Below are 25353 nucleotides of genomic sequence, written 5' to 3' on the forward strand. Positions count from 1 at the left end.
GTACATAAAGGACTCATTTTTCAGTCTAAGATCAAGTGATTGTCTCAATTATTTTGGGGTTGTATGAAATCCATACCTAATCTGTTTTTTTTTTTTTTTTGCTCCGTAAGCCACCCTGCATCTCATTTTGAGAGTCATTGTAGAAATTCAAGATACTGGTAGTATCTTGGAAATGGAAGACCATGGCCACAACATTTTCAAACTCTGAAGTATGATCAAGAGACCAAATCTAAGAATGCAAGGGATATACAAAGGGCCTAAGATTTAAAAGTCATAAAGAATATATTTATTCAATGAAATTGTTACAGAAAATGTCCAAATTCTAGAGAAAAAAAGAACATCCAAACACAAAAAGTATTTAGAATCTCCAGTACAGAGGTTCAGAGATGAACCCCTCTACAGTGTAGTGTACAAAGCAAAGAAACAATATTGGCAACTGCAAAAGATAAAGGCTGACTGCCTACAATGACAATCAGAATACCATCAGAGCTCTCATCAGTAGCTCTAAAAGCCAGAAAAGCATGAAATAATACAGTTAAAGTCCTGAAAGAAAAGAATTAACCGTGATTGCAATATCCCGCAGATCAGCCTCTTAAAAAATTGATGGAGTCAAGGAAATTACAAGGGAACTCACAGAGACAACTAACCTAAGCTCAGAGGAGCTTGCCGAATCTGGACCAACAGCCAGGGAGCCTACGTGGGAGTAATCTACATTCAGTACATATGTGTGACAGTTGTGGAGCGTGGTCCACATGAAGGATTCCTAGCAGTGGGAGCAGGGGCTGTGCTTAACACTTTGACTGGCATTGGAGAACCTGTTCCTCATACAGGGTTGCCTTGCACAGCCTTAATAGAAAGGGAGGAACTTAGTCCTACTTCAGTTTTATATGCCATGCGTTGTCGATATCCAAGAAAGGCCTGCCCTTTTCTGTACAGAAACAGAGGAGAGGCATGGGAGTTTGGGTGCAAAGGGGAGGTGGGGGGATGAAAAGGGAGGAGAGGAAGGGAAACTGCTGTTAGGATGTAAAACAATGAATAAACTTTACTAATAAAAAATGATGGAGCAATAAATACAATCAAAACAATCACCAAATAAGGTAGAACATGACTACCAATCCAGAACTGACAAAGACATTTAAAGGAATATTGTATAAAGAGGAAGAGAGTCTCCATCATGAAAGCAAAAGAAAGAATAAATTTCACCAGAGGAGAATATTAACAGAGCAGAGCAAGGAATATCATGCCCAAAATAATAGAGCAGCAAACCCTTACAAGTCAAAGGTGAGAGCAGAAAACAAACACTGAAATGGCCAGTCACAAAAACAGTTAACAAATCACCAGGAATTAGTGAACATATTTCAAAAATAATCTTAAATGTAAATGACCTCAACTCAACAATATAGACTCTGACTGTTCGACTGGACTAGAAAACAAGAACCAACTCTTTGCTTTGTCAACCAGCATGCCTCACCAGTAATTAGAACTGTAGACTGAAAATCAGAAGATGGAGTGAATGGGTGAGAAGTAGCTGCCATAAATATTTTGATACCAGGAAAAAAGAGTTCTATCCAAAATTATTCTGGAAAGAAAAAGAAGGCTACTATACATTAATTATATATATATATACATATATATATATGTGTGTGTGTGTGTGTGTGTGTGTGCGCGCGCGCGCGCGCATGCGCGCGCGTTATATAATATATTATGCTGTAGGAATTCCTGCAGCCATTAGGCTTTAAGTTACCTACTTAGGTGGGGCCTCACATAATATACAAGTTATTTATTATACAAGGCTTAAATTCATCAGGATAGGATAATTGTTGAAACATTTATCACATGTTTCTTGCTTGATGTATTTGTTCATATTGTATGAAATTTTGTATTAGGCTTAGAACTCTCTTATTTAAACAAAAGGGGGAGGTGCTATAGGAATTCCTACAGCCAGTAGCCTTTAAGTTACCTGCCCACTTTGGCAGGACCTCATATACTATATATGCTGATGTAAAGCGTGTGTCTGCTCTCTCTCTCTTCTGGCTGCAGAATCCACAGAATGTTCCATCCAACGGGAACAGTATATATTCTTTTAAGTCATCCATGAAATCTTTTCTAAAAGAGACCAAATTCTGGTCCACAAATCTACTCTTAATAAATACAAAGATTCAGAATAACTTTTTCCTTCTTATTAGAGCACAGTGCAGTAAATCCAGAATTCAATAGCCAGCAAAACTACACAAATACTTGGAAACTGAACAGAACATTCTTGAAAGATCAGTACATCTTTGAAATCAAGCAGGTTATTAAAAATATTTGTGAATCAATAAAGAGGAAGGTACTATTTTCTAGAACCATTGTGCTGTAGGTAGGGCAGTTCTGAAGATGAAGTGTTTACACAAAATGTCAGAAAGATCTCAAATAATTGACCGAATGCTATACCTCAAAATCCTAGAGACATACAAACAAGTCAAACTTTCAGTCAGTAGAGGCAGAAAATTTTTAGGTTAGGGCAGAAATGAATGAAACAGAGATGAAAAGAACAGTATATAATAATAAAGAGTTTTATGAAGAAAATAAGCAAGATTGACAATCCCCTAGCCAAATCTATCAAAGAAAGGCAAAACCAAAATTAATAAAAATAGAGACGATAAAGAGGCAGTTCTAACAAATTCCAATGAAATATAGATAGTCACTAAAGAGGACATTGAATATATTTCCCCCAACTAATAGAATATAGAAAAAAGTAAATCTGAAGACCTTTTAAAATTAATTAATTATTTTCTGAGCCTGATCACATTTTTCCCTCCCTCTTCTCAGTCACTCCTCCCAACTTCCTCCCATCCACTCCTCCTCCTTTCTCTTTAGAAAAGGGCAGGTATCGCTGAAGACATATATTAAAACAAAAATATATGAACATAATAAATAGATCTATACCAAATAATGAGAATGAAGCAACAATGTTTGTGACCAACGGATTGCCTCCAAATTCCACCAAATTTTTAAAGAAGAGCTATGGCCAATGCTCATTAAAGTGTTCTGTACATTGGAAAGGGAAGGGATACTACCAAACTGATTCTTCAAAGCCAGTGATGCTCTTGCATCTTAATTGGATAATGTCACAACAACACCCAATGACCAATTTCTCTGATGAATTTGGATACAAACATTCTCAGGTTCTGCAGCTGAATTCAAGAGCAAAATAACATCATACATTATAACTCCTTTCTATCATTCCATGTATGCAAACCAATAAATTGAAAATAGCACATAAATTAAGGACAGAAAGATAAGATTGTCTCGATGTCTTCAGCAAAGACCTCTGACAAAGTTCAGTGTTGTGGGATAAGCCTTCTGTACACTGTGAAAATGTGTTATTCTCATTGCTAGTAAAAAGCCGATTGATGGATAACTAGGCAGGATTTTTGGATAGAGAGAATTCTGGGAAGAAGGGAACCGTTAGAGGAGCCTCCAGTCTGATGGAGAGGAAACAGGACATGCAGAAGAGGTAACAGTCATGAGCCTTGGGGCAACACATAGTAACAGAAATGGATTATTTTAAGTTGTAAGAGTTAGTAAAAAGCCTGAGCTATCAGATGAGAACTTATCTATCATTAATAATAAGTCTCCATGTCAGTTATTTAAGAACTGGAGGACGGGAAAGAAAAATCCACCTATAGTTCAGCATTTCTTTATGATACAAGTCACGAATAATAAGGATAGTGTAAATGTTCCTCAACATAAGAAAGACTACATGTAACAAGTCTACAAGCAACATTATACTAAGTAGGTAAACACTCAGAGCATTTCCTAAAGAATCAGGAATGAGATAGTGTCCTCCATCTTATTATAGAGCCTAAAGTGTTAGAGTCTTAAGAGAAATAAAAGGGATATATATAAGAAAAAAATAAAATTTCTCTATTTACAGATGACATTATAGTCTATTGGAAAATCCATAGTAACTCACAGAAAAACCTCCCAGGTCTGCTAAATATTTTCAGTAAATTAGCAGGATACAAAATCAGCATACAAAATTCAATAGACTTCTATAGACCAATAATGAACAATCAGAGAACAATAAAAGGAAAAAAGAACTCCCTATTGCTAAAACAAAACAAAATCAAAACTAACCAAGGAGAATAGAGACCTTTATAATAAATATTAAAACACAGAATAAAAAATTGAAGACACTAGAAGATGGGAAGACCTTCTGTGCTTATTGATTGGCAAGACCATATTGTACGTGGTTATTTTACCAAAAATCCACAGGGTCAATAGAAGCGCCACTGAAATCTCAATTATGTTCTTCAAAGATCTAGAAAAAGAAATACTAAAGTTCATGTAGAGAAAAATATAAATAAAACCTGGAACAGCTAGCTTGATCCTAATCAAAAAGAGCAATATTTGTGTCATAGATAACACCTGGTTTTAAATTATGCTATAATGTCATAGTAACACAACTGTATAGTTCTTACACAAGTGCAGACATGTAGGACAATGGAATAGAGAATACATGACTGAGAAATAAACTCACACAGCCATGGCCACCAGTTCTTTATAATGATATAAGAACACATATTAACGAAAACATAGCCTCTAGATGTGGATATCCACATGTAGAAAAATAACCCTGGATCCATCTGTCATTCTGCACAGGAATCTACTTAAGAATGTATTGAAGATTAACTACAGGCCCTGCAACTTTGAGACATCTAGGGGAAGCATTGATACCACATATACATATAAATAACATTGTATAGACTTATCAGGATATAGCTACATATTTAGAAATACATGTGTGTTTATCAATGTACACATATCAACAATGAAAGAAATAGAGTTCACGAATTTGAGATAGTGTAACGGGGTGCATGGAAAGGATTGGAGGGAGGGAAGGAAAGGGGGAAATGATGTAATTATATTTTAATTTAAAAAATCTGAATACGTGCCATGAGATTCCAACTCACACAATTCAGAAAGGCTGCCATGAAGACAGAAAATGACAATAACTCCTGGCAGGGATGTGAGGAAGGAAGGACTTTAGGCACTACAGGTGGGAATGTGTACTAACTACAGGTGGGAATGTGTACTAGCTACAGGTGGGAATGTGTACTAACTACAGGTGGGAATGTGTACTAGCTACAGGTGGGAACTCAGCGACTAGAGCAGTCCTGGGGGAGTTCTGACAACGCTAGAGTGGAACTATCCTATGACCCAGCTGGACCACTTGGGTACATATCCATGTACCACAGAGATGTTTATATATCCGTGTATATGCCTGCTGCATTATTTGCAATGCTTGAGGTATGAAACCAGCTTATGTGTAGATGAATGGATAAAGAAATGTACATACATACTCTGGAGTTTCATTTAGCAACAATGATAAACGACATCATAACCTCCGTGGAAAACATATGTAACTGTTTGGCAAAATAAGCCAAACTAAAAATGCACATCTTCTTTTATTTATAGAAAACTAGCTTTAAATTATACACACACACACACACACACACACACACACACACACACACACACACGTCATAAAACTAGAAAAGGGACCAGGGAGAGGGAGAGGGAGAGTGGGAGGGGGAAGGGGAGAAGGAGGGGGAGAGGGAAAAGGAGAGGGAGAAGAAAAAAATCACAGTAAAGAGGGACAAGGGAAATAAAGTCATGGAATATGTGTTATAGTAAAGAAGTCTGGATTATTTGAAGTAGTGGGACTATCAAGAGGGCTAGGGAGAGGGAGAGGGAGAGGAGGAGAGAGAGAGAGAAGAAAAAAATCACAGTAAAGAGGGACAAGGGAAATAAAGTCATGGAATATGTGTTATAGTAAAGAAGTCTGGATTATTTGGAGTAGTGGGACTATCAAGAGGGCTAGAGGCGAAGCAGTGGTTTGAGTACAAATGGCTCCATAGGCTCATAGATTTGAATGCTTGACTTTAGGGAGCGGGACTGCTTGACAGGGATTAGAAGGTGTTGCTTTACTCTAGTAGGAGGGGCCTTGTTGGAGAAAGTGTGTTACTGGAGAAAGGCTTTGAGGTTTCAAATGCTCAAGCCATGACCAGTGTCTCTCTCTTTCTGCTGCCTTCAGATTGGGATGCAGAAACTCAGTTATCATGTCATGTGCTGCCATGCTTTCCACCATGAGGATAATGGACTGAACCTCTGAAACTCTAAAAAAGCCTCAATTAAACACTTTTCTTATAAAAGTTGCCATGGTTACAGAATTTCTTCACAGTAACAGATCACTGGCAAAGACACGTGATACATATGGGTAGTGGGGAGGAGAATGATGTCACGGCCATCAATTGCTCATGTGGAAGGGAACTTACAGATTGTTCCTCCCCCAAGAAAGATTGCATGAAAGCCTCATGTGGGTTGAAACATTTTGCTCAAGCCAAAAAGTAAAATAATGAGAAAAGTAGTTGAGATGTGTGAGAATCTCAAGGTTGAAGGAGAGTTTTAAATCTACATGAGCATGGACAAATTTCTCTGAGTAAAAATTTTGTCAAATAGGGGCTGTAATGCAGTGTTTTAGGACCCTGTATAGTACAAAACACTTTTACATTATTCGTTTATCTGAAGGCAAAAGGATTGGACCATGAATCCTTGACAATCTCATGTACACTCACTATAACTTGAAGCCATACTGAGGATTTTCTGGAAGGAGCCCTTCAGCCCTGATAAAAAGCTACTGTCAGGGCTTGACATGCACAAAAAGAAGATGAGCTTCATTTACTTTTTTTTTTTAACAGACAGTGAGACATAAGATCTTTTGTCTCTGCTGCTGGCTGCTTAGCAGAGCCTTCCCACCTTGTTTCTCCCAGGATATGCAAAGACAGATCTGTACATTTAAAACTTCCTGTGCAGGCAGAAAAAGGCTATGCTGACACCATTTGTCAGAATCACAGATTGTTTTTCTATATATTGGAATCTTGCTAGCTCTCTTAAAAATATAGCGTGCCTGCCGGGCAGTGGTGGTACACACCTTTAATCCCAACACTCAGGGAGGCAGAGGTGGGTGGACCTCTGTGAGTTTGAGGCCAGCCTGGTCTACAAGAGCACCAGGACAGGCATCAAAGTTATGCAGAGAAACCCTGTCTCAAATATATATATATATATATATATATATATATATATATATATGGTGTGCTTAATATATTGTGCTCATAAATACATTGTTGCAACAACTACTGCTTCAATGCGGAATTTTTTCCTATGGGGAAAAGGTTAGACTTGTTGGTGTTGTTTAATTTTTCAGTGTGCTTTTGAAACTGGCCTTTCATCTTGAAAGTGTAAAACCTTAATTTATTTTCCTTTTGAAGTTGCATAAATACAGGATATTTAAGATTATTCTTTCCAGCACTGATTTTGGCAGAAAATTAGATTCGTCGCTGAAAAGGAAGCTATTTCTCTACAGTGTTTGGTGAACTGAGTCAGCAAGATGTGTAAATTACGATGTTACTTGTTTTTCACAGTGAAGTACGGCTATGTGATTTGCATGCCTCATACTCCCTCCCCATCACTGGTGTTTGTAAAACAGTTTCCTGTGGGAGTTGCCTCAGGTCTCTTCTTAGCCTTGTTTCCCTTCTCTCTTCAGGCACTGCAGGGTGATGTCTAAGGAGACAGCACATCACTCTTTCTACACATATATTTCCTAACGTGGAAAATGTTTTCCATTTCTCCAGTACAGAGGAGGGCACATGTATCATTCATCTTTGTGCCCTTAGACCTTACCAGACTCCACGACACTGAGTAAATATCTGTTGAACAAGACCATCCCCAACCCCACATCAGACAGAGGGTTGTTTTCCAAAATATACAAAGAACTCAAGAAATTGGTCATCAAAAAAAACAAATAATCCAATAAAAAATGGGGTACAGCCCTAAACAGAGAACTCTCAACAGAGGAATCGAAAATGGCTGAAAGACACTTAAGGAAATGCTCTACATCCTTAGCCATCAGAGAAATGCAAATAAAAACAACTCTGAGATTCCATCTTACACCCTGTTAAGAATGGCCAAGATAAAAACACTGATGACAACTTATACTGGAGAGGATGTGGGGTAATGGGAACACCCCTGCATTGCTGGTGGGAGTGCAAACTGGTACAGCCCCTTTGGATATCAGTATGATGATTTTTCAGAAAATTAGGAAATAACCTTCCTCAAGACCCAGTAATACTATTTTTGGGTATATATCCAAAGGATGCTCAATCATACCACAAGGACATGTGCTCAACTATGTTCATAGCAGCATTATTTGTCATAGCCAAAACCTGGAAACAACCTAAATGCCTCACGACTGAAGAATGGATAAGGAAAATGTGGTACATTTACACAATGGAGTACTACATAGCAGAAAAAAATGACATATTGAAATTTGCAGCTAGAAAACATCATTTTGAGTGAGGTAACTCAGACCTAGAAAGACAAATATTATATGTACTCACTCATAAGTGGCTTTTAGAAATAAAGCAAAGAAAAACCAGCCTATAATTCGTGGGGACCACGGGAGAGGGTAGAGGAGAAAGGGAGAGGAAGGGAGGGGATCAGAGAAAAATGTATAGGCCAATAAAATCAATAAAAAATAAGACCATCCATTTCCCTCAAATCATGCTATGAGCAGTTTAACAGAGAGAACTTACTGTTTAGCCAACTTCACATCACCGCTGCTTGCCTGTAGCATGTCCACTGTATGAACTCCAAAATTATTGAAGTGAGAGAAATAAAATGTTTCAAAATATTTTACAGCCAAATTTAATTAACCTTTACCAGCCATTTGTTTTATGTTTTTGGGCATGTGGAAAGAATAACCACCTGAGCTACATAGGAACATATACACAAATGGACTATTATTTTTCTTATTTAATATTATATCCTTTGATCATAATTGCTTTACAATAACACTGTGTTTATAAAGAAACCAAGACCCTAGGTTCAACTTTTTATGTGTCATATAAGCTTTCACATTTAATAATTTGGTTTTATAAGATTCCTCCCTTGAATAGGGAATAATAGATTTAATTGTCATCCTAACTTTGAAAGAGTGTTTATCTTTAATCCTGGAGAATCTACAATCAGAAAAGCAAAACATATCCCAGAACCTCATAATCCTGGGAGGTAGAAAAAAAAGGTAAAGGGTGGAAAAAGTCCACAATATTCTAAAATTCCCTATCTGTGAAATCAGAAGACTTAGCTTTTCACCTGTGAGTTACACTCATCTCCAGCTGAGTCACAATGTCTAATTGTGAATAAAACATGGATCCTATCCAGCACTTTTATGGAGTTTGTTGGAAGGTACCAATAATATTCAGACCCAAGAACTAACTCGCTGAGGTCTGCTCTGCTATGGAGTCATGGGGCAGACAGTGGAAGAATCAGATGTAGAAGGATCAACACGAAGGCAATGGATAAGGGTTTTTCTTGCTCCAAGGAGCCATATGCTCAAAGCAAAATGAAATGAATGCTGTTCTAATCTAAGAGTTCAAGGTCAAAATTAAAGATGGATGTACTGCGAGATCATTTGCTGGACCTGTCCTCCCTCAATTCGTGGTCTATCTATCTTGGAAAAAGAGATTGAAAATGAGTACACTAATGACTTTTCCTTGTGTTGAATTTAAATAAACACAATTATATGCTTTATTTCCATTTAAATAATATAACCTTGTTCTTTAGTTGGGTGGAAATACATGTGCACACCCACATAGTTCAGAAAAGTTATAATTTGATTTACACTCTTAAATTGCCAACACACTGATATTCTTTTTCTCCAAAGAAATTAAAAAGTATCATTTTGTGCATTAGAATATTATCCATTCTGCTTATTTTATGGAATTTTTTTCTCTAAGCCTCCCTTTTAAGCTGTGACCCTTTAGAATGGTACAGTAAAGATATTCATTTTGTGTCATGTGTTTAAGCATGCTCTAATTCTTGGAAACCTTTCAGCCAGATGAGAGTAATAAAACCAGCTACAAGACAGTCTCTGCTCACTGTATCAGGTGAGCTGTAAATGCATAGAAACTGGCCTGCTCATCACCTCCTGACACCATTTAGGGGTCTTTATGTGGGGCCACATCTGGTAAAAATCCTGGTTCAATTGCAGTGGGTGAAGAGGGGCACCGTGAAATCTCACAGCAAAGATGCTGAGGAGACAGAGAACTGACTTGTATTTGCAATTAAGGAAGAAAAGTCACATCTTTTCCTTTTCTATAAAACCACATTTGGAAGCAAAAACAAAAGCAGATCAATGGTGACATAAAAAATTTTGACCACCACTTACCAGCTTTTAGTGTATTTACATTAAAGACTTGATTTTCCTTTTTGTCAAGATGGGCAGCGTTTGAAGGTCTCAGCTTTTAAAATTAAAATTCAAGTTCCTTTTCCCTTTAGGGGTGAGTATGGACCATTTTTATTTGATCTAGGATGCTATTTTCTTTTGCTGATAATGCTGTGTGGAGGTTGTGTGTGTTCCTCATGTGTGCTAGTAAAAATCATTTTACTCCTCTGCCTTAGATAACCATAACAGCAGACTTTGGGAATCCTATCTCAGAAGTTTATAAAAGACTAACACATCTTTTTGGAGCATGGCAAAGTGACTAAACAGACGTAATCTCAGGATAATTCTTGAGAATCAAAGGGAATGAACTAATTACCATGCGATTGCTAAATATAAACAGATAAGGATGTGTTGGGAGACATTTGAATGATTTGACAAATTCATAAACTTGAGAACACCAGGAGCAAAGGCTGCACGGAGATATGCAAGGAAATAGAATTCTTAGAGGATCTAATATCTAAGCAAAGTCATAGAGGAAAACCTTTCTGATACCTGATGACATGAAATAAGAATGGAAAAACGGGTAGGCATCTAAAAAAATAGGGTAAATAACTGTGACCATCTAAAAATATTTTTGTGCATCATGTGACATAAAATATGTCTGTCTTTATATTGTTCATCTAGGCTGAAGGAAACTAATCCTGGGAATGTGGAAGGCATTTTGTTTGTGAGCAGAGTAGTGAATGAGATTGAGATTGCCAAGTTTCACATCATTGTAAACTGGAAGGGATCTCATGCGAGGCAAGAAAGTTCTGTTTGGGGGCCAATGAAAAAAAATCCCCAATAAAACAAGAATTTTTCTTTCAAGATACAAAAAAGCTTAAAAACAATGGCATAGATGAAGTTAGTTAAAATATAATTACAGAATACCAGAGGGCAGAGAGCTAAGAGACGGTTCCAAGGAGGAAAATATATCATTAAGTGCACAGACAATAACATTAAAGAGATGAAGTTTAAAAAAGAATTCTGAGTTTTAAAATTTTATTTTGAGATATATTGTACAGAGTGCAATATATTTGAGAATATATCGCACAGATAAGTATCATATGATTTTCTTCATCTTTATTATTATTTATTTTTAAAATATTTTATCCTTTAATTTCTTTTATTTTCTATTCTTTTTTTTTCTTTTCTTCTCTCTGTGTGGGTATCTTGCCTGGATTTATGTTTTGCAGTGCCTGGGAGGCTACAAGAGGACATTGGATTCTCCGGAACTGGAGTTACAGACAATTGGTGGCTGCCATTAGGGTGCTGGGAAATAAACCTGGGTCTCCTGGACCAACAACCACCAAGGCTCTCTCCAGTCCTTAGATTTTATTCCTACTTGTGTGTGTGTGTGTTTCTGTCTGTCTGTCTGTCTGTCTGTCTGTCTGTGGGTATGTGCACACGAGTGTAGGTGCTCTAGAAATCTAGCAGCACTGGTTTGTTGGTAGTTGTGAGTCAGCTGATATGGGTGCTGGGAACCAAACTGATATTATCTGTAAGAGATGTATGTGCTCTTAACCACTGAGCCATCTCTCCATACCCTTTCCCATCTTTAACTGCTCATCCATTCCCCTGTTTCTTGACATTCATTTATCTATAATGCACTATGAAAGGCAGTAGAAATTACTTCGAATTTAGTGGTAGACAGAGCTCCATATCAGTCTCCTCTACTTACTTGACACCATAAAATCAATCAAGTCAAACACTTCAAGCCTTTATTACACCATCATTATCTCACAGTGTTAATATGTCCAAGCCAGAGAATGCATGTGGCCAACTGTGATTTGATATATGATATTATTTTAATTAAAAATAATTTAAAAAGAAAGAGAACATATGAAAAAAGTGTATCTAGATTTTATAAATCTAATGGCTAAATGAAAAAATGACAGAAGTTCATTGGCTAGATTGCTACTATGACTTTACTGTGATCATTTCTATTGTTGATTGAGCCACTAAAACATAGCCAGATAATTTCCTGAGCCACTAAAAAGAAAACAGGCTGATAATTTCTTGACCCATTGCCATTTTAGGGTTCAATTATATTTGTTCTATTTTGTGATCACACTTTCCCTCAAACTCAGCAAGTGCTTTTCAAACAAACAATCTTTTAAAAATAGAGGTCAAAGAAAATAAAAAGTTATTAGTCAATACTAATCAGTCTGTCACCATGCTGGATAAACAGTCACAAGTGCAATACCTGCTGACAGTGGATCAGAAGTTCAGAGGCAGCACACTGTGATCCATGCAAACCGTATAATTAACAGGCCAGAAATACGAGGCAGGTGGTACAAACTTTACTGTTTCTGAATGCCCCAAATAGATGCACGATCAGTCAGTATTAACTCATTTTTCCTCGAGGTACTATATAACCAGTTTCCAACTGGTAACCACTATAATAAGGAAAATTTCTACTTGGATTTTATATATTGTTTGGAAATATTTCTTTTGCTTAATTACAAATAAAATGCAAAATTTATGAGAAAATGCACATAGTGTAGCAAAACAATATTTTTTTTTGTTTCTGCCCCTATTCTAAGCTCCAGGGGCTAGAAGACTGATTAAGGGTGCATGAATGGACTGGTGTTCATGATTCCTAGTAGGCCATTGTATTCATGTTTTTTTTTTGCCATTTAGAAGTGTGATAGGAGACTCTTCTTATAAAAATTTCTAATCAAAGAAGGGACTAGGTAAATATGATCCTGTGCACATAAAAAGCTAAATGTCCAATAGCTAGGCAGGAGAGAATAGGTGGGACTTCCGGGTAAAGAGAGGAACTTGGGATAAATCCAGGCATGGAAGACCCCAGCGAGACACTGAAGAAGTCAGACATATGGAACGGAGGAGAGGTAATCAAGCCACATAGCAGAACATGGATTAGTAAAAAAAAAAAAAAAAGGTTAATGGTTAATTTACACTATAAGAGCTCAGGTCAAGCTTTCATAATTAGTAATAAGTTTCTGGGTTGTTATTTGTGAGCTGGTGGTCCGAAGAAAATCTGACTGCACACATTGTTACCATCAATTCTCCTCTGGAAGGTATAGATTGGTACATACTCCCACTAACACATGGTCATTTCAGCCTTGCTGGGTTGTCCTATAGTAGCTCACTTTCCCTATCCCAGAACCCTGCTGGGCTGTCATAAAGGCAACCTCTCTCTCTCTCCCTCTCTCTCTTCCTTTGTCTCTGTCTCTTTATCTTTTTCTCTTTTTGCTCTCTCTTCTTCCCTTCCTCTTTATCTTTCTCCCTCCTTCTCTGTCTATCTCTATTTCTATGTCTCCCAGCTTTATGTAGCTCAGGAAATAAGTTTCTTCTCTCATCCTCCTAAATGCTGAGATTCCAGGTATTGGCCACCAACCTGATTCTGACTTTCTACTTTGTTTCAGTGGTGTGTCCATTTTATTAACAATTGAGCAGTAAAAGAGAATATTTTCCTTTCCTCTCTCAGCAACTATATCTAAACAGTCATCAAATCGTGATCCTATTAAGTTTTCCACATTGATCCCTTTCATTTTGTGTTTACCCTGTCTGGATTCAACTTTCTAAATATGTATGTCTTTATATAGCTGAGATCATTAATGTGATGGTAAAGTCAGGAAGAGCTCACTAATTGGTTATCCACTAAGAAATGGCTAGCCTATAAACATACACAAACAAGTAATGTTTTACAGAGTAAGTGGGTTTTATTTATGTATTTAGGAATATATATGTATGCATGTAACAACAATTAATGAAAAAAGAGGTCATGACTTTGAAAAAGAGTAAGGAGGAGTATATGGGAGGTTTTAGAGAAAGAAACAGAAGAAACAAATGAAGTAATTATATTATCTAAAAATGAATGAAATAATTAAAATCTAAAAATCAAGAAATGGGTTTCAGAATTGGTAATCTTTTTTTTTTTTAGTGATGTCTAGTTGCAGACAACATCTTTGTTTTGTCATTAGGTAGACTTCTATGTGCTCAAAATATATTAATACACTATATATGAATCCATACATGAACGTTCATATGAGGAATTAAGACATACTTACTACATAAAAATACCATGCCTTGGCACAGTACATGTCAATACTTTAACGATCAATATTTCTCTTATTTTGCTTCTTTTTTTCTTTCATACTATCATGTATATGGAATATTTACCAAATGTAAGTCAACAGTGGTACATTTTTCTCCTTTTCCCCAGTTATATTGGACTAGTTGTAAGAGTGGGGAAAGATGTAATAGAAATTGAAAAGAAAAAAAATGTTGTCACTTGTATTTATAGGCTAAAAGAAGTAATAAACTCATAATTTTATTAGTAATAAACAATTGCTCTCTCAACTTTACCCACTGAGAAAGATATAGAAAGATCATTAGCATTGAAGGCAGCATAAAGGAAGTTAAGAGTAGTGTTTATGGAGAGACTCCTTTAGTTAAAATTGTGAATCTTAACTCAGCAGTCTGTGCCTTTTTAAAAACCCATGTAATAAGATATCTCTAAAATGAAAATAATACCATTGTTTTTCTCATGTGACTCTTAGCATTCAGATGCTTAATCTGCTTAAACCACAAAAGGGAGTGCCCCGTGTGGCACAGAAATAAACCCCCAGCTCAGCTGGAGAGCTAGCTCTGCTCATGTGGCCCAGGAGCAAAGCCTGCAAGAGCAGCTATATGGATGGCTCTGCACTATGATTTTAGTTAAAAATCATATCAGGTTTATTTCTGCTTCATGGAACAAACATGGAGCAGATAGAGAAAATTCCTATATTATGAACATTAGGTATCAAACGCGTTGTACATTTTGTTCATATACTATTATAAAAATAGTAAGCAAAAGAACACTTCAGAATTTTATAAATAAGAAATAGAGGGCGAGAGATTAAGATTCAGTATGAAGCCATCCTGCCTGACTCATAGCTCATGTTCTCCCTAATGTGTGACACTGAGCAGGTGTGTGTGTCTGGTGTCAGAAATTCAAGGAAGTCACAATGGTTCCTTTCTTTAAAAAAAAAAAGATTACTTCAATATCAGTTTAGTCCTTCCTCCATCTCGACCATCCCACTCCCCCAAGTTCTCCCCAACCCTCCCCTTCTCACTTCTCTCTTCCCCTCTCCCCTTCACTCCACCCCACCCCCACCCCCATGCTCCCAACTTTTGCCTGGAGATTTTGTCTGCTTCCAATTTCCAGGAGGATAAATATATGTTTTTCTTTGGGTTCACCTTATTACTTAGTTTTTCCAGGATCGCGGACTATAGGCTCATTGTACTTTGTTTATGGCTAGAATCTACTAATGAGTGAGTATATACCAGATTTGTATTTTTGGGTCTGGGTTATTTCACTGAGGATAGCGTTTTCTATTTCCATTCATTTGCATGCAAAATTCAAGATGTCATTGTTTTTACGGAGGAGTAGTACTCTAATGTATAGATGTGCCACACTTTCTTTATCCATTCTTCTATTGAGGGGCATCTAAGTTGTTTCCAGGTTCTGGCTATTACAAATAATGCTGATATGAGTATAGTTGAACAAATGCTTTTGTAGTATGACTGAGCATCTCTTTGGTATATTCCCAAGAGTGGTACTGCTGGATCCTGAGGTAGGTTGATTGTAGTATGTGAATCTGTCCACCCAGTGTATAAGTTTTATCTTCCTTTTCCTCTCTGTGCAGGAGCTTCTTTAGTTCAGTGAAGTCCTTTTTGACCATTTTTGGTTTTATTTCACATATTTTTAGAAAAAAATAAAAAGTCGTTATCCAAACAACTGTCCGAAGATTTCTTACTACAAATTCTTTTAGTAGATTCAGTTTCAAGCCCTGTGCTTACATTTCTGGTCCACTTTGAGTTGATTTTTTTTTCAGTTAATTTTATGAAAGGCTCCAGGGTTTTTTGTTTTGTTTTTTTGGATTGTGGATAAAATTTCATCAGTCAGTTTTGAAAAGAACATTATTTTTCTTATGGAAATCAATTGATGATAAAAGCGTAGGTTTAATTCTGAGCTCATTATACACTCTACTGATACATATATTTGTTTTTATTCAAGTATCTGGTTATGATTGATCTAATTTCTTATCAAGTTTTATGATGCCCCTAGGTTTTTTTCACTTACAATGTACTGCATCACTAATCACCAGTGAATGTGACACAGACCCAAAGTGAGCTATGACCCTCATTTGCTATTACAGAAAGCTTAAAATTAACAATGTGGAAATAAGTCAACCCCTGTATGCTAACAGCAAGAATGTCCATTTGTATACCATTATAGGAAATGGTATACTGGTGCTTCCCTAATTTAGAGTTAGTAGTATCATATTATTTAGCAATTTCACTTCTGGAGATATGTATACACACATCCATGTGTAAATATATACACACAAACATACATATTTATACATATCCAAAGTCATTCAAATTAGCATTCTTGGAATTCCTACATTGTAACATTGTCCAACAGTCACGATCAGGAGTCAATATTAATTAAGTCAATCATTAATTGGATGAATGGTACTCAATGGAGTACTTTAACCCTGTTGAAAGAAATATGTTTGCTATTTTAGAAAATATGGATTAAACTATTGAATACTGTACTAAGTTAAATAAGCAAGACACAGAAAGATAAATATATGATCTTACTGTATGCGCAAAAGTTAAACCTGTAGAAGTTAAGAGTAGAATAGTTGTTACTGGAGGTGAGAAGGGTTGGAAAACCAGCTTGTTTGTCAAGGCATGAGTTTCAAATAGATAGAAAAATATATTTTTATGTCTATTGCACAGCCCGTGACTATAGTGAGATTATATTGCACTTTTAAAAATTGCTAGGAATCCAAAGAAGAAAGTAATAAAGTAGCAAAGTAGATATGTCATTAGCTCAATTTAATCTTTCCTTAAATATACAGAGGTCAAACACCAAAACATACCCATAAATATAGGAAATATTAGCTTTTAATCAAGAGGCAAGGGAAACATCTCAGCTATCAGAATTTTACAAACAAACCATGCAAATAAATGTTAACTTTTGTAAAACTTTAGTGATAATTTAGGGCAATAGATAACATTTTAACCAATATTTATTTTGGTGCAACTTGGCCAAGGTAGACTTACGTACGTGACTGGTGTCTGCTTGTTGCAGGTAACATTCATTTTATTCCTAACGTCAAGGAAATCGCACCTATTGCCTATGAAATCAAAGCCAGTCCGTTGTCATTTTGAATACATAGGAATTTTACAAATCTGGAGATTAACTTTTTATAGTAAGTTTAATAAACTGTGGGAACATTTAACAATTGTCCATGCAATTTTTTAATAACCAAATCTTTCTTTCCTATATGCTATTTAATTCCACTGAGATAAAAGACACACTGTAAAGAGTGATATCATACCCAAAGGACTGGTCTGGAGCCCTGGCAGGATAGAGGACTTATTTTAAATTCTAAAGAGGAATACTTCCTTCAACTACCAAATTTTTGCCTCTCCTTATAACAAAAAAATGGCATATTTAAAAGGCATGCAGAAGTTAGAGCTTATCTTAAGAAAAAGGTGTAAAAAAATCACCCTATATGATGGAGAAAAGGAAAACCTGATATAATTGGGTCAACCTGGGTCCCTATTCCCACGGGAGAGTCCATTAGCTGCCTCACAGCTTTAGACTCTGTTTTGTGCTTCACTGTAAACTGCAAGACTGGTACAGTGGAGAGAACCATCTCTGTCTGTCCCTGGATTGTACCAGCACCGTGAATCACAAGAAGGCATATCTGGAATCTGGACAGCAAGTCAATGTCTCCCCTTTTCTTAATCCGAGTATTTTAAGTTTGGTTATTATTTCAACATTTTTGTCAAAGTTCTGAAGGATCTGGAGCTTTTCGCATCAGTAGAAAGAAACCACTGTATAATCAACTCGACATGGGCCATTAATTATAAAATTATTCTTGCTGACAATCATACATTTTAGCATTTATTGCAGGCTTTTTTTGAATACCCATTTGGTTTGAATTTGCCTAGTCTCAGAGTTCTGGGAAATGATGTATTAGAAGTTCTTATGACACAGGCAGGAGAAAAATCTCATTGATTGTGAAGCAAAGTTTTATTGTCTGATGGGGAGTTCTGTGTACTGGACCAGATATCTGGATCAGATACTACTTCTTCTAGCTGCTTGTCAGCCAAGGGGAACACCAGCAACTGGGAGTGAAATCATGACTGCCCCACGATGTAAGGGATGTTAGGGATTAATTGTGTTTTGTATTTGAAATTACATGTTCCAAGATGGTTTTAAATTTTTAATAGCAATTTTGAAGGAGGAAGAGAAAGGCAATTTTGAATTATCAGCCATATGTCAGCAACATAAGACTACAGTATGCCATTATATGTTGCCATTACCTCTTTAAAACTTAAGAAGCTAGGGTTAATTGTGGATGTCACTGTGAGACAAATGGCTGTGCTGAGCTTCCTTGGCCTCAGAGCAAGGCTTCTGTTGTCTTTGAGCTTTCTACTCTGAGACAGTTAACGGCTGCAGACCCTGGCTGCAGACTTTCTTAAGGCATTACAGCACTGCTGGAGAATTCCACACTTTAATGAGCAGGGCCAGAACACCTGGAGTTCGACCTCTGCTGACCCTTGATTCCTTACACAGATAGCCAAAAAGAAACGATCACAGTGTGAGACGTTTCTCAACAAAATAATGAGATGTATGCCTAACCATTAACATATGAACTCTACACGAGTCCCGCTCAATAAGACTTAAGATTATTCTTTTAACTACTATGAAAAGACCTTTCTCTTTCTCTAAATGATGCATCTCCTATCTGGATACATGGAAAGATATGAACAGAATAACTTAAATATCTAATAAAGAGATATACCCCAGATATCTGGCCAAAAACTCAGGCAAAACAAATGCTAACAAATGTGAACGTGATATGTAATAACGATTGATGAAAGCAGAGGCCATAAATTTGAAAGAAAGAAGGGGTACATGGTAGCGTTTGGAGGGAAAAGAGGGATGGGTGAAATGATGTAGCTATAATATAATCCCCAAAGCACACAGCCAAGCTACAAGGAAAAGGTATTTTCTGGACACAACAAGTCAGATGTACATATGGAATCACAATGCTTTCAGGAGATTATTATTATTTTTTGAGACAGGGCCTCACTATGTAGTCCTGGCAAACCTTGATCTCACTATGGAGACCATGCTGACCTTGAACTCATGAAGATCTGCCTACTTCTGCTTCCTGAGTGCTGAGATTAATACTGCGAGCTTCGATGCACATCAATCCTTATTCTCTCCAAAAGTCTAAGTTAACCTATTTGTCAAATATTTTTAAATCATATAGATTGTAAGTATTTGGATTAATTTAACAGCTTTAATTTATGTGTGTGCTCACTTACCTATAAGCTTATTTGTTACCATGCAAACAATATGTGAACACAAGCATACATGTAGAGATAAAATAAATATGTTTGTCCACATAAACACATGCAAAATACACTTTTAGAATTACAACTATTTTATAATTTTGATATATTCATCATTTATATGTTTAGACTTGTAATATAATTAATATATTTTATTAATAAAATTTTTCATTAATGTAAATTTCTCAGTAGCATCAATCTATTTTTAATTGCTCCAGCTTTAATCTCAAATCTAGCCTTCTCAAGGTTTAACTACCAGCTGAAATCAGGTAGAAAATTTATCTCCTGTATAATATTTGTTTTGCTCCTCCAATAAGAGATAGCACTTTCCAGCACTAGTGAAAGACCCCAGCTTAGCTGCTGAAATGCCATTTTGCAAAGCCTTCACACAAATAAATGTAAGTTCAAGGTAAAGTCAGTACTCCTAGGTGGTCAAACAGGATATCTGTGGTCAGATACCAGGCCTAGGAGGGGAACGAACAATTCTGGGAAAAACTACATGTACCCTAGATAGGGCCAAGTCTGCTATTATTATCAGACCTTCATGTCTCCGGGGAACTTGTCCCCTAAATGAACCCATCGCCTCATTCGAACTGACCAATGAGATCCCTTTAACCATGCATTGCTTCTGTATGCCTGCTTTTGCCACCCTTTTCCTATAAAAAGACCTTCTCCCAGCCTACAGGCGCGCAAGTCCTCCGAAAGGACATTGCCGCCCACAGGTACCTGTGCCCACCCAATAAACCTCTTGCTAATTACAGCCTGTGGTCTCGACTGTTCCTTGGGTTAGGGGTCTCCTCCTGAGGGAAGGACCTCTCTGAGGGTCTTTCACTAGGAAAGTTAGCTGGTAGGGATGAAGCTTCCAAGTCAGTATCAACTTAATTTCAGTCCTCTGACTAGAAAGACAGAACATTCCTGTCATCCACAATTAGGGTAACCACAGAATTTCCATTATTCAGGGGTAGGGTATCCCTATCACAAACATCCCTGTCTTCCAGAGGTAGGTTATCCCTCCCGATCACCCATAGGAATGATAACTATCCATGACCCGCTCAAGGATGGGGAATAAAATGACCCAGGACCAACTGCTCGCTGTTACATGAGGCAGGCACTTTTAAGTGCTGACTCTTTGTATTAATAAGCCATTAATGCTATTTTCCTTCCTAGCACTTTAATTTCCATGATCTTAAAGGGAGCATGCTTAGGAATAGGCCAGTCTCTATGTAAATGCTTTCTTTGTCCAAGGGGAGTATTGCTTTGGAAATAACTTCTGGGTTCTTGCAGATAATAAAACGCTCTCTACTAGTTTTGTTATGTCTTAGATATGCTTATATTTAATTTTCATTTATCATCACAAGAACACATTGTGTTCAGTTACAGCGTATCCTGAAGTTTTATATATCTCATGTGTTAAGATTTATTATTCATAGAAATACATGATGCCAGGATCTGACTCTGCCTTCCCTGAACTTGTAATTGTGAGATGTGAGATACCAAGAATAATCTCTGGAGATCTTTTCACATCACTGTTAAGAAGTCAAGACCTATATGCATCTTTTCTTATTTTTTAAATAAAGGAGTAAACACTTTTATTTCTCAAGGCTTAATGGAAAACCTGAAAGAAACACAGAAACTTTTCCAGGCTTTCCAAGATGAATCTTTCCCACTGCCAGCCAAGGAGGTCTGGGAGATTAGTCAATCAAAGGATTCAGACGTGTGGTGCTGGCAATCAATGCACAGCACAGCGGCCAAGCGTTCTCTGATCTCATCCTGTAGCATGAGGCACAGCAGAAGAAGCTAGCCAGAGTGCACATACAGCTATTTGTCCTGAAATTTCATTGTCTCAATTAAAAACACAGAGTGATAATGAGATTCAGTCCTGCCAGAAGCATTAGATGTATAAGGCTCTGTTTTTGGTTCTTTTCCACTAAAAGAATGCAGTTTTAAAAGAACCAACTGTATGTTTCATCTTTCTCTGCTGGATTAAATTATTTGCATACTTTCAGAAAGATGTGAAGCAAATATATTCCAACATTGCTGACTGATTCTCCAGTCCAAACAAAATAAAAAACTGAGTGAAAAATATTTGATAAATAATCATTATTTTCTATCTAAAATTTCTGTATTTACTCTTGTTGTTGGAGACATTTTGAAACAAGGTAGAAACTTCAAAAGTTATCTTTCATCTCTCAACTTCATTTTCCTAGAAAATTTACTCTTAAAATAGTTGTATATACTTATATGATTTTATATATATGATTAAAACTTAAGACATACAGTATTTCATGACATATCCTTGTATTATGATTAAAAATAATAAAGGATATTCCTACAATTTGTCAGGGTCCAGTGGGGAATGACAAAGTAGAAAATATATTCAGAAAACAATGTTTACTGTAAAGAAAAAATAATGAAAATAACAAGACAGCTATTTTAACAAACTTTTGGATAAAAATGCATGGCCATAAGGAGGAATGTGTCATGAAGGTAAAGAAATGTAAGACAGTTATCAACACAGGCACACCACAGCTGTGAGGCGTAACACTTGGGACTCTTTATGATATTAACACAAGTGGGATCTGGGTAACCACCATAGCCTAAAAGTTCTTTTTATTGTATTTAGATAATTTATTGTGTGAGTATTTGCCCAGTTTTTTTATATGATATTGCATGTGTGGAGATCAGAGAACAACTTGTGGAAATTGTTTCTCTTATGGGATCCAGCTGAGCTTGGCAAATTTGGTGGCAAGTATCTTTACATTCTAAACCATAGAGTCAGTCTATAGAGTGTTTTTTTCTGATATACAGTAAATAAATGGAAGTATAGAGAAGTGAACTGGCTGCTAAAACCCAGATAAAAAGATGCTCGTGTATTCACAAGCCAGCATTTCAGCAGTTGCTCAATTACTCTCTCTCCTGTTGTGGAATATTAGCATAAGATGTATTACATTTGCTTATGCTGTGGAATATTTGTATAATGATGCAACGGTTACCTTCTTTTTATATTGCATTTCTTTAACTCTGTAAAGCTGTGTTACTTTGCTTGCCTAAAACACCTGATTGGTGTAATAAAGAGCTGAACGGCTAATAGCTAGGGAGGAGAGGGTTAGGCGAGACCAGCAGGCAGAGAAAATAAATAGGAGGAGAAATCTAGGCCCAAGAAAAGAAAGAAGAGGAAGGATGGGGAAAAGGAGGAGAGGAGAACACCAGGGGCCCAGCCATCCAGCCACACAACCTGCCATGGAGTAAGAAGGAAAAAAGGTAGATAGAAGAGAGAAAGATAAAAGCCCAGAGGAAAAAGGTAGATGGGATAATTTAAGAAAAGCTTGCTAGAAACAAGCCAAATGAAGGGCAGACATTCAAAAGTAAGAATAAGACTCTGTGTATTTACTTGGGAGCTGGGTGGCCGCCCTCAAAGAGTAAAAAAACGAGCTACACTGTCCTACAGATGACAATGTGTGGTGAGTTCTCTTTTTGATAGTACAAGTACACTTTGTTACTTTCAGTGTTATTTCTGGGGAGTTAAAAGACAAAAACTATTAAGCCAAAGTTCAATTTAACAGCATAAAATATGACTTGGGAATTAAAATGTGGAGAGGGAAATGCACTTTCACTTTCTTTGCTCAACATGCTTGAATGGGTATTTTCATATATATATATATATATACACACACATATATATATATGTATATATATAAATAAATATTGTACACAGTATTTTGTCTGTGTGTATGCCTGCAGGCCAGAAGAGGGCACCAGACCCCATTACAGATGGTTGTGAGCCACCATGTGGTTTCTGGGAATTGAACTCAGTACCTTTGGAAGAGCAGGCAATGCTCTTAACCTCTGAGCCATCTCTCCAGCCCCGAATAGGTATTTTCTAAAGTAAGAAAAAGAGATGGTATCACCAGATTTGAAAAGTGTAAAATATACCCCTTCTCAAGGTTGCTGCCTTTGCCCCTATAGTCAAAAGATGTCTCAGGGCATTTCCCCTTTCTATTCTTGTTAAAATTCATTCATTGAAACCTTAGGGTCTGAAAAACCAATATCTTTTGTCTTGACTCTGTCTTGATAAAAATCTATAGGAATCCTAAAAATTTCTCATTCAGTTAACAGAAAAAATAACTAGAACCAGATATTTGTATATGAATATGAGTTCTGCATCTGCATTCAGGATGTCTACATAGAGAAGAGAACAACATAGCATTAGAAGGGAATGCCAGCTTGCACTAAGTGATGTGCAAAAGGTACCAGGTATAGAACCGTGGGATGCTAAGTCTCAAGGGTCCTGGATGCACAATGCTAATTAGCATAATGTTCTAAACAGTAATTCTAAGACACCAGGAGGATTCCTCTGTCTCAGTCACCTGTGTGTTATGTGCTTTATAAGCGCTGAGATTACAGGTACCAACATGCCTGCTAGCTAATTTTATTTAAATATATTTAAGGTGTGTTTATTTCTATATACGTTTTTAGAAGTCAGTCACATTTATATACACAAATATTTACACATTTATTATGTGTCAGAAAAATATAATTCAGCTGCTATTTTTTAAAACAAGAATAAATGAAGAGATGTCTATACTTAAAAATTTAGATAAAATGAGGATTACTGTACAGAGTTAGAAGCATGGATAAGCTGTGAAGAAATCTAGGGTTGAGATCAGATATGAAGTACGTACGACTGGGCTATCATTTTACATTATTTCAGTCAGAGATAGATAAATGAATCATAACTTTTAAGTGCCCTCTTTTCTAAAATATTCTAGAAAAGTCATGTTCCAGACTTGGTTGGTATTGTACCAACTACTAAGTGTAGACAATGAAATCAAGGGAACATTTATATCTTATTTTTACCAGTAATGGTAAAGGGAAAAAAGACAAATTTCCTCTTGGTTTTGTTCTCAGTAAGACTTTATACTAAAAAAATAAAAGAACAAGTATGAAATTTTATTTTTTCCTAGAAAAATATTACATATATATGAAAAAAATTAAAATATGTAATAATAATACACTTGGATTTCTTGAAAGTTGTTCTCTAAACTCCCATACAGAGCCTGTGACACACAGTGGTATTCCCCAATACTGATGATAATGATAATGATAATGATGATGATAGTAGTAATAATGAAAGATTTCAAAGGAAATCAAGATATATGTAAAATGAACATACTGCTGAAACATTCCCTGTCTTAGGTTTTTTCTCAGTTGTTATAGGGATAGTTTGTTTTTGCAGATAATTTTTAAGATGAAATTTTTTAAAAAACAGAATAAGAAATTATATATATTTCATATTTGTAGCTAGTCAGAAATAGATCGGTCTTATTTTCTAATTTTAAATATAGTAGATTGTGTATATTAATGTGATGTGTCTTGTTTAGCAACACTTGTCAGTAAAGGATGTGGTGTCAAAAAGGAGTCATTTGTTACATGATATTTTAAAACTTTGATTTATTACTTTTTATGAGACAGTAGTAGATAAGATGTTTAAAGATAGCAAGATTTTAAAGGGATTCTCATAAAGTAGGTAATATTCCAATAAATAGATTCACCAGTCCTAAATGAAATAAATAACAATGACTGATATGTTCATCAAATGATGCCAAAAGCCTATTTCGGAGAAATTTTAATATTTAATGTGAATGATC

The 25353-nt window shown here is 36.3% G+C and overlaps 1 protein-coding gene across 1 annotated transcript in view; it reads right to left on the reverse strand.

The window, feature by feature from the left end:
* Positions 1-25353, reverse strand: part of Tacr3 (tachykinin receptor 3) — a 67153-nt gene that overhangs the window by 13563 nt on the left and 28237 nt on the right. The window lies entirely within an intron of this gene.

This window comes from Microtus pennsylvanicus, chromosome 7 (genome assembly GCF_037038515.1).
Source record: "Microtus pennsylvanicus isolate mMicPen1 chromosome 7, mMicPen1.hap1, whole genome shotgun sequence".
NCBI classification, from domain to species: domain Eukaryota; kingdom Metazoa; phylum Chordata; class Mammalia; order Rodentia; family Cricetidae; genus Microtus; species Microtus pennsylvanicus.